This window comes from Gavialis gangeticus, unplaced genomic scaffold (assembly GCF_001723915.1).
Source record: "Gavialis gangeticus isolate Ggan-Ray unplaced genomic scaffold, GavGan_comp1, whole genome shotgun sequence".
In the NCBI taxonomy this organism is placed as follows: Eukaryota; Metazoa; Chordata; order Crocodylia; family Gavialidae; genus Gavialis; species Gavialis gangeticus.
In genome coordinates this window covers 126,424,132-126,435,018 of record NW_017729022.1, presented here as the reverse complement: position 1 = coordinate 126,435,018, position 10,887 = coordinate 126,424,132, and the positions used below count along the sequence as shown (strand labels likewise).

Sequence of the window (10,887 nt, the reverse complement as noted above, 5' to 3'; positions counted from 1 at the left end):
CTGCCCCCCCGGGCCTTGCTGGGCAACCCCGGCAGGCCAGGGGGTGGGGGGACGCCAGCTCCCCCATGGGCTCTGTCTAGGTGGAGGCCTCAGACAAACCCCGGGCAGGGGCCCTAGCAGCACTCCGTGTCAACACCATTGTAGGAGTTGCTGTTTATTTATCGCTTAGTGCAGTGCCTTTGCCCTGCCCTAGCAGGAGTCTCCCTCCTGGTCCTTCCTGCTCGCCTGCCGGCGCGAACGCTGACGCAAACACCGGTGCGCTCTGTTCGTGCAGCGCGGCTCCCTACCGGCTCATCTAAGAGGGATACGGGGGGCTTCCCCTCCGGATCCGGCTCAGCTGTGTCCGGTCCCTCTGCCCACTTACCTTAGGGGGATCAGCTGATGCTGCCCCCGCTGCTGGCTCTGCTGCTGCTGCGTCCGCCTCTGCCTCGGGTCAGGTAAGGGGGCACATGTTTGCAGGACACACATGTGCCTGGATCCCTCCTCTCCTCTCTGCTCCTGGCTCCGGAATGCCAGGGGCTAGGTGAATTTCCCGTTGCTGCCCCAACAGCCAATCAGGTGCTCCGGTCTTCCTGGAAATGCCTGCCGGCAGTCCCGCCCCCTACGCTCCCCCGCTGCGGAGATCCAGTGCTTTCACTATGGCACTAGATGGGATTTAAAAAACGAGCAATATATACCTTTGTGCTTTTTAATTAAAAACAAGATAGTAATTGGCCATTAATTGATGAGCTAAGAAGCAATTTTCTCTTTCCTATCATCTATACCAGTGGTTCTCAAAATTTTTAACTTCAAGGCACTCCTCAGAAAATGTCAAGTCTTAGTTTTCACTTATTTCACTGTGGAAAAATAATAGAGCAGGTCTGTTGCAAAGATCATAAGAGGACTGCATGTTGTTGAGACTATGGTTTCCTGTTTCAACTCTCTGGTTTTATGTTGTGAATCATGTAGGTGTTTGCACACGTAACAGAGTTAATATTGCAGGGCACCTTGCAGCACTCTTAAAAGGATCTTGTGGTTTAAGAATCACTTGTCTATGCAGTTTCTTGCACCTTCTGCTGAAGAACTGAGACCTGGCTCTCTTCAATAATGGGATACAGGAGGAGATGGGCCGTTAGTTTGGCCATTGTGGTGGTGCCTGTATGCTGACCTGAACAGCAGATGCTAAAGCTGGAAGAGGCCATTGTAGTCGAGGAGTCTGACTTGCTGTCCAAAACAGGCCACATAGAACCCCTAGGATGAACTCCTTTTAGCGAAGGGCATGTCTTCCATCATTCAATCATGATTAAAAATAACTAGAATGATACAGGAGCTTGCAGACCTTCTTTGAAGTGAGACCCCTGGCAAGAGACCATTAATTAGCAAATTCATTTGTATGTGGGACATCTGGAAATAAATGTATCTCATTTCTAGCACTGGGAACTTACATCTTTTATACATGTGTTGTAAGGCTGAAATGCACTGTCATTCTTAACCTTTTTTGTAGGTTTTAAAATGTCATGTTCTCACTTGCGGGAAATGCACAAGGCCATTTACTTCAATGTAGTTAAAATGGTCTGAAAGAAAAGACCCTTCACAGGTTTTGCAATTCAGTATTCCAACAAGAAACTTCTGGTTATGTTTGAAAACTTGAAATCAGGTCACTTGGTATCCTTATATGCTTCTGAACCAGAAGCAATAGTGTATAGAGAAAATGGACTTGTTTCTTTTAAATTGAACTCACAAGGATAGCAAGGCTGCTTTTTCTGGAGGGGGAAAAAGGAGGAGTATCTCTTCTTCCACAACACTGAGAGATTTTAATGGATTTTCTTCAGTGGCTAACAAATACAACTAAAATATTCTTCTCATTACTAGATCCAGACGGGTGCTTACAGAGCTCAGTCACCAAAGCCCCATCTGCAATTCTCAGTGACCAATTAAAGTAGTTAATCATTATCATTTCATAGATCCAGACTTTTGCTTTTCAGACTGCCATGTAGGTGTCAGAGCTTCTGCAGCTTTCTCTCTCTTACTGACTCTGGAAATGTTTGTTTGGTCATTCTTAACTTTGTTCTGTGAGTATCTTCCTTACTTATTGATCATTTCTACTGGTGGAGATCTCAAAGAGCAGTGTGAGAACATCCTAACAGGTGCCATTTTCCTGAACCAAAGCTTCATTTTCTGTGCTCGACAATTTCTTGCATTATTTAATGAGTAGTTTGTGGTAGAAACTGAGCTGGTGTCTGAAAGGGCAGCCTGGTGTGATGGATACCAGGATAGGAATGGGATTGGTGGATTGAGGGGAATTTGATTGTGTCTGAAAGTGATACCTCATTTGAAGTTATGTTAAGACTATGAGATGAATGGATAGCAGGGCACCTTTGTGTACTTAAGGACAGTAGTATTTGTCCAGGGAGAGGGGTTACATGATCAAGGCTGATAAGTGATAAAGGTGCTGCTGGCCTAGCAGTGGGGTTGACTTGGGTTCAGTTCCTTGCCATTCTACTTGCATCTTGTGTGACCTTGAGCCAAGTCACTTAGCTTCCCTCTTTGGGACCCAACCAGGAAATGGGCTTGTCACAGATACTGCCAAGTTTCTTGCAGTCTAGTTTCTCTGCCACCAGCACCAAAGGTATGTTGGTGTGATGGAATCAGACTAAAGGAATTCACATTGTGGCAGCTCTTTGCTAGCCATTTGTACCTTCTGTTGAAAACTATTGGAAAACAGTTTTTGGACATGACATGTTTTGCACTCATCGTAAGCTTTATAAAGTAATGCAAACCCCCACCCTCCTTCTCCCCCACCTCCTGCATTGACTGGCATACTTGGAGCTGGACTGAAGAAGGTGTTTGGGGCTCTGTAATATGGGCTGATCCCATGCTGGCTAGGCTGAGAGAGGTCCTTTTTATGTTTCTCTGACTCTTAAGAGGTGCTCCAGTTGCAATGACAGTACTAAATAAAAAAAAATTACTCAGTATTTCAAATGAAGAAACATAAACCCATGTACTTGAATCCATTTCTCAAGGGAGCAGCTTGTTCTTTTTTGTGCCGTTTCACAGAATCACACCAAATAGGGACTTCAGGAGGTCATCTAGTTCAACCCACTGGCCTGAGGCAGGATCAGCTTCACCTAGGCATCTGTTCAGCTGGCCTGAAGTGTCTAAACAGAGCAGCAGGGGAGCAAATCCTTCTGGAGTCCTAGAGTTCAGTGGTGCGTGCTGTGTACGTGATGCTGCACTGGCCTCTTCGCTGTTTCTATCACAGAAATCCAGCAGATCCTGGCAACATGAGGCACTGATTTCTCATCCTTTACATTGGAAGCGGTCTCTGACAAGCTGCATTACTCCCCAGGGGCTTTCACTTCATATTTATGAGGAAGTATCTAATAAAATGAATGACTGCACAATCATGTGCACATTTCCTTTTGAAGATAAGAAAATACCTTCCAGATCCGTTCAGGTTCCCAGACTATCAACCATTTGGGGTTTTTTTGTACCTCGGGAAGAAATGCGACTTGTTTATGTTATCAAATTGGCATAAAATGGCTACAAGCAGCCTCTGTTTTTGTTTTCTTAATCCTGTTTCTTATAGATACCCTCACCAGCCAGTTTTTATAGAGCTTTTCTATTAGCAGCAGATCATCATACCAGTCAGTTCTGTCTGCAGTCTTCTTCCAGCTTGTAAAGACTGGTGTATATTGTGTCTGAATCTTTCAAAGGAGACAAAGTTAACTATATCTTCTTTTAAATAAATAAAAGTCTGTCAAACAAGCCTGAAGCAGCCTACAAATGAGTGATATTTCATGGTTGATAAACATAAGATGCTCTTTGGCTTTTTTGACTTGCCAAGTCAACTTCCTTGGCAAAAACTATCATAGTGTTATGTAAGTATTTACTCGTAGGTAAGCTTTATTCGTGCAAGCAGTTCATCTTCCCTGATGCCCCACTGTTCTTCTGACTTTTTAAACAAAACAAGACTTTTTTTCTTTTTCCTTTTTTTCTTTTTCTTAAGCAGCTATTATCCTTTTGCTCTGATTTGATCTTTTGTAGGAAGGGAACGAAATGACCTGCACTGAGCAGATTAATCTCGTCCTCCCTTCAGGAGCACAGGAACATTGTGTTGTTCATTTTATGGTGCTTCTTAAAAATTCTATAACAGTTTATTTGCATGTATGTGGTAAATCCGTGGTTGCCCCTGTGTTTTTTCTGCATAAGTGTCTTATAGCTCTTCTCCTACTATTGATTCCTAAATCTGGATTCTGGGTTTTGTGACACTCTAGGTTCCATCAGGCAGGCAGGACTGACCATACCAAATGTACTAGTTGCTTCTTTTTCTTGTTTTTTACCAGCTAGAGCCCTTCCTCCTTCTTTTAATCCATTGTGTGCATAATCTAAACACATTATGTATAATTCCTTTTCATCCTTCTTTTCCAGTTGCACCACATCAGGCTTTCCTGCTTTGATTATAATGGCCTCTCCTTTGGCTGCTTTATCCACACTAGATTCTTGCCTTTGAAAACAGCAGGACCCTATTCTCATTTTATACCAAGGCCTCTTTACACTGAATAAGATTTTGACCCAGTTGTGTCTGATCTTGTTTTGACGCAAGGCACCTAAACTCTGTCTTGGCCTATTATATAAATAAGCGAAAATTAATTCATTTGGGTGGTACAGTAATAAAAATATTTATTTGAAAAACCAATAGTGGTGACACAGATGGGAAGAATTCCATCCCCTGACAACTGAGACGCCTGGCTATTTACAATCCATGCCACCGCCTTCCTGAGTTGGGGAAGAAATATCTTAATTCATGGCAGGCCTCCATTTCTGCCTCCATCCAGACCCAGTTTATAGAAACTGAGCTGATTCTAGATCCAGTTCTAAATAGAATCTAGTACTTTCCTGCTCCCTGCATCACAGTCGTGGCCTGGCTGGAAATCCTAAGCCTCGTCCTTGTCAGGCTTGGAAAATGCTGAGAGAGTTCCTCTCTTGGTTTTCCTTAAGCATTAGACATCTCTGTGTCTGCAGCTGCCACCAAAATTATATCCAGATAATGTGCAATCTCCAAGAATCCATACAGAATCCATTTCAAAGTGAGAGGGAGACGAGAAATGCATCTTCCAATTATGACTGCAGTCTTCCTAAGAGCTCTCAATACTTTTTTTCAGGGTGACAGACTGCTGTCTCTGGGTACCTTAAGCATCCCAGGAGATGCCCTTGACAGACACTTAGGGTTAAATTCTGTTCCATGTATTAATCACCTAGGTGCCATTCTGTTCCTCCATGATTGAGTCCTGAAAATCCGTTAGTGCATCTACTTCGGTAACACACTGACCCTTAAGCCTGAGACACAAAAGTATGGGGAGGAGGAGGAGAGTAGCCCACCCACTTTTTACAGTAACTGTTTTTCAGGAACTTCAGGCAGGGAAATCATCACATTTAGGGGTTGGTCCCTAGGCTTTTTTACTGTGACCTCCTTTTAATCTCTTATAAACACTGCTCCCATACATTGGGTTTTTCAGGAGTTTCTTTAATGCTTCTACTGATGTGGGGTCCAATTTTTCAAAAGTACCCAAGTAGTTTGAGCACCTTAGAAGGTTAAGACTTTTTTTGGGTGCCTGTACACAAGTGTGGAGGCTGCTTCAACGTGCTGTAATTAATCGAGTCTGCTGAAGGGTGGTCATTACCATGCTCCAGTAACCTCCCACATCTTGTGTATCAGTGTCCCTGCGCTTCAAAATTGCTGTGAGGACACTTGAACTAAAGCTTGTTGGATGAGCTTTAGTTCAAGCACCCCCACTGCCATTTTGAAGCGTGGAGATGCTGTGGCGCTTTAATTAAAGCAGCTCTGCCCCCTGCCACCTGTAGAGCACATGTAAAAGTGCCCTTTATGTGCCTAAATCACTTAGTTGCTTTTGATAATGTAAGCCTTTGCCAATAGGAAATCAGTGCTCCTAACCTATGAGCATCTGAGTTCTCAGTTTGTCACTCATTGCAATATATGATTAGCCTGGTGCAGCTAGACTTTGCCCTGCTCCCCAGCACTTTGGGCTCCTAAAGTTTTAATGGTTAGGTCTACAAGGATGATTTCTGTATTCAGGTAGTTCAGGTACCCCAATATGACCCAGAAAAGTAAATTTGCTTGTGGCATCAGGGCCTTCCCATTAATTAATCCAGGGAAGACTTTGAGAAAGGAAGGAAATAAACTTCCAAGAAGTAATAGTGTCTGGAGTTGGACTTGCAGATCATCCTATGTTTCAGGCATTAGTATAGTTTGTCTTTTACCTCTCACTGCTTGGATGGTTTACCTAATACTAGCTAGCCTGCAGTTCACTCTGAGAAAAAGGCTTCTAGTAGCATAGATGTTCCCTCAGGTTTTAGTATTGCAGGATGCAGTTTCAGTTGTTCTTATTTTTTCACTAGCAAGTAGTCATTACTTGTGCAGCTGCTACTTGGGACACATTCTAGCAAAAGAAATCAGCCCTAATCTATAGTGGTCCCTCTCTGTGTGGATGTGGAAGCATTGCCACAAGTTTGGACAGATGATAACGTAGAATTCCTAACAAAGAGCTATTCACCAAAGGTTTGTTTTGATGCAAAAAATATTTGCGTCATTGCTGCAATTAAATTTAGGCTTGTACAAATTAAAACAGTTGTAATCAAGCTAGCCTTTGTGTTGTTTCATATTTTATATACTCCAGAGCAGTAGGGTTTGGGTCATATTGCAACATCTTGTTCTAACATTGGAATTAAATGTGTCTGGTGGCAGGGCAAGAGAAAATAAAACAAAAGTTTACTACTAGCTCAGCAATTACTGGTTTCACAATTATGCTGCAAGAATTTAAACGTGACTTTTCCATTGTTGCTCAGCTTTTCCTTTTCTGTGTGGGGTTTTATTTTTGATTTTAGCTCTCTGTTGTGGATGTTCTTTGTTGGGTTCTATATCGAATGCTGCTCTGGACTGGTGCAGATAAGTGGAACGTGTGCAGGAAAGGTGGGACTTTCATAGGTGAGATTTCATATTTTTGCTGACTGCCTGGAACATTTCTATTTATTGGATGTCATTTGAAAGGCTGGTGGTAAACCATAACATTTGGGGAGTGTTATAAACTGATAATTCAGTATTAATTTAAGTGGTGTGCCAATGAACAAACATAGTTTTCTGTACATGTTTTGAAAGAACCATGTTAAGTTTCCACTACGTCTGTAGTGATGTTTTTATTTATTTGCATTTAACAGTTTGCTGTACAAAGGCTACGTTGGACCCCTAAGAATGCACAAAAGATCTCAATTCCATTAACCTCAGAGCCACTCAAAGGACTTCGGGAAAGAACAAAAAACAGGAAAATAGAATCAACATCATTCTGTATTAAAAATAACCAAAGGAATGTTACCAGTTTCAATCGTTAATATGTAGTAGCAGTAGTGAAAATGATTCATGGCATTTTTGTTGTCTCTGTGTTTTCACATGATTACTGAATTGGAGGGAAATTTGCCTTTATGCAGATCACAGCAGAACACCTGATAACAAAACATAGGATTCATCTCCAAAAATAAATCAGGGTTTTCCTTAAATTGACACTTGAATTCTGGAGCTTGTATTTCGATTCTGTCATGTGCTACCTGTTTCCGTAAATCTGCGTATACTACTGTATATTGTTCAATACCCACCTAACACCAGGCTGGGGAGTACTGTTTTTGTGCATGTGTTTAAGTTATTTAAAAAAAAAAGTCATTGATAAATTATCATGTGAAATACATGCATCTTGTAAACTTTTTTAAAAAAACAAAATACTTTATTAAACAAACAATGCTACCTTTCAGGCTATTTGTGTCTGGTGTATATAGCAGGACCTGGGGAATATGAAAATATTTACAATGCAACTGGCAGAGGGCACAAGAATCTAGCCCAAATGTATTTAAAACAGAGAATCACTTTCACCTTTCCCTTAGAAAATCAGAACTGAGTGACGTTTCCTGCCGTGGCACATGTTCTTTTTCAGGCAGAGTCAATCTGTGCCCTGCAGACATTTCAGTCTGACCACTGGAATTTAAAAGTGGCCGCTCCACCTGCCATCTTGTGCACCTGATAATATTTCTGTGAGATTCATCAGATACGGAGCAGACTTTGAAAGCCGGCATAGTATAGTAAGATTAAAGAAATCATAGGCTGCCAAAAGTGCTGGGATACGGGTTTTAGAAAGACAAAGAAATTTCAGTCAAGCTGGGGAAAGGAAATTGAAGGCTACAGGTAGTCAGGCCTCTGACTCCTTGTCAGACGTGGTGGTACCTTTCTAAAATGTCTCTCGAGGCAGGTGTCATTGTTACCATGGTAACCCATGCAAGAACATAACTCTTGCAAAGTATCTAACAAGCAGTGAGTTTTATAATACAAAAATCATGTTTATAATACATTGATTTATTGTGCTAAGAGCAGAAGCAGCTATTTTAAGATTTACTACATGCCTGGATGGAATCCAGATTACTTGTCATTAGCTTATTCCTCTACAAGACTGAACCACTTCTTTTCCAAAACCAAAGATTTGCTCAGCACTGTGTGCCTGTGTTTCAGGATGTGAAAACTGTGCGCGTCCAGTGTGTCCAGACCTACGTTACTAAAGATTTGTCATTCATAATCCAAGTGTTACTGTATTTATATAATTGCCAAATATAAAAACTCTCAGTGCTCTTTTGCCCTAGGAGCATTTCCAAAGAGGTGCCTTTTGCCTGTGTTTCTAATTTTCTGTTTGTTTTCTCATGAAATATCATTCAAATGAGGATGGGGGGAGTTCAGAATCTCACCATGTATGGCCTTTTTACAAAGACTTGGCCAGCTACCAGCCTGTCATGATACACAGAATAATATGTTGTGAACCTTGGGCAAAAAATGTCATGTAATCTTGCCTTTAATGGTTTGCTTGTTCTGGGACTGCAGTCTGGCCACCATGCTACCCTGGATGTATAAAACCTCCTGCAAGAGGTCTTATTTGCATCTCCACACAAGCACTTATCTTTCCTTGCGAGAGGGAATCATTTTTCTCCTTATGTGTCTTGTTACTATAGAACCCTCTGGTCTGCAAACACAGTCTGAACAGACTGTTATTACATCAATGTTTAAGCAGTTGCAGGGAACAAAGGCAGCAAGGAAAATACCAGAGACTTGGACTCCTTAAACAACGATGCTGTGTTTTGAGACACTTCAGACTGGGGAACCAAAAATGGCTGGATGTGATGATGGCCACATCACTCCCATATGTGATGTTGCCTGCTCTAGCCACTCTATGCTGAGGAGCCACCTGAGATCAAGAGGGATGGGGAGCTTGGACTGCATTTGGAATAACAAGAAGTTCTGAGTGAAAGTTCGATGTGGGCAAGACACAATGCACCCAAGGTTGCTGAGGGGTTGAGTAATGTGATTGCAGAGCCACTGGCCGTTATTGTTAAAAATATGTAGTGATTTGGGGAGCTCCTTGGTGATTGGAAAAGGGCAAATATAGTGCCTATCTTTAAGAAAGGGAAGAAGCAGCCAGGTAACTACAGACCAGTGAGCCTCACCTCAGTGTCTAAAAAATAATGGAGCAGATCCTCAAGGTATCCATTTCTAAGCACTTGGAGGAGAAGGTGATCAGGAACAGTCAGTATGGATTCACCAAGGGCAAGTCATGCCTGACCAACCTGATTGCTTTCTGTATTGAGGTGATATGTCTGCCACAGCACTCTTGCAAGCAAGCGAAGGATGTATGGGTTCAATGAACGGACTGTAAGATGGATAGAAAGCTGGCTGGATAGAAAGCTACCATTGGGCTCAAAGGATAGTAATCAATGGCTTAATGTCTATTTGGCAGCTGGTATCAAGTGGAGTGCCCCAGAGGTCAGCTGTGGGGCCGGTTTTCTTCAATATCTTCATCAATGATCTGGAAGGTGGCATAGAGTGCACCGTCAGCAAGTTTGCAAATCATGCATTAGATCCCATTGTGCAGCTGGTGGGAGTAGTATATATGTTGGAGGGTAGAGTTAGGTTTCATAGTGACCTAGGCAAACTGGATGATTGGGCAAAAAGAAATCTCATGAGGTTCAACAAGGACAAGTGCAAAGTCCTGTACCTAGGAGGGAACAATTCTATGCACCAGTACAGGCTGGGGGCTGACTGGCTAGAAAGAAAACTCTGCAGAAAAAGACCAGGGACCTACAGAGGACAATAAGCTGATATGAGCCAGCAATATGCCCCTGTTGCAAAGAAGCCTAATGGCATACTGGTCTATGTTAGTAAAAGTTTAGCCAGCAGCTCAAGGGAAGTGATTATTCCCCACTATTCAGCACTGGTCAGGGCACGTCAGGAGTAGTGTGTCCAGCTTTGGACCCCCACTACAGAAAGGATGTGGACAAATTGGAGGGAGTTCAGCAGAGGGCAAGAAACATGGTTAGGGGGAGGGGACAAAAGACTTATAAGGAGAGGCTGATGGAACTGTATTTATTTAATCTGGAGAAGAGAAAACTGTGGGGATTTAAGAGCAGCCTTCAACTACCTGAAGGTTGGGTCCAAGAGGATGGAGCGAGACTGTTTTCAGTGATGGTGGATAACAGAACAAGGGGCAATGGCTTCAAGTTGCAGCAAGGGAAATTTAAGTTAGATATTAGGAAATAATTTCTCACTAGGAGGGGAGTAAAGCCCTGGAATAGGTTACCCAAAGAGGTTTGAATCTCCATTCTTAGAGGTTTTTAAGACCTGACTAGACAAAGCCTTGGCTGGGATGATATAGCTGGAGGTGGTCCTGCTTTGAGCAGGGGGTCGGACTAAACGACTTCCCGAGGTCCCTTCCAGCCTTAATTTTCTATGATTCTGTGATTCTATGAAAGCCAGTTGCGAGAAGTAACTGTTTCCATTAATGGTAAATTCTACTGACTTCATAT

The 10,887-nt window shown here is 42.5% G+C and overlaps 1 long non-coding RNA gene across 1 annotated transcript in view; it reads left to right on the top strand.

The window, feature by feature from the left end:
* Positions 1-7,797, top strand: part of LOC109296653 — an 11,807-nt gene extending 4,010 nt beyond the window's left edge. Inside the window, exon 2 of the long non-coding RNA XR_002097016.1 lies at positions 7,216-7,797. This is a non-coding gene — a long non-coding RNA (uncharacterized LOC109296653). The remainder of the gene's footprint in view (positions 1-7,215) is intronic.
* Positions 7,798-10,887: the final 3,090 nt, after the last annotated feature.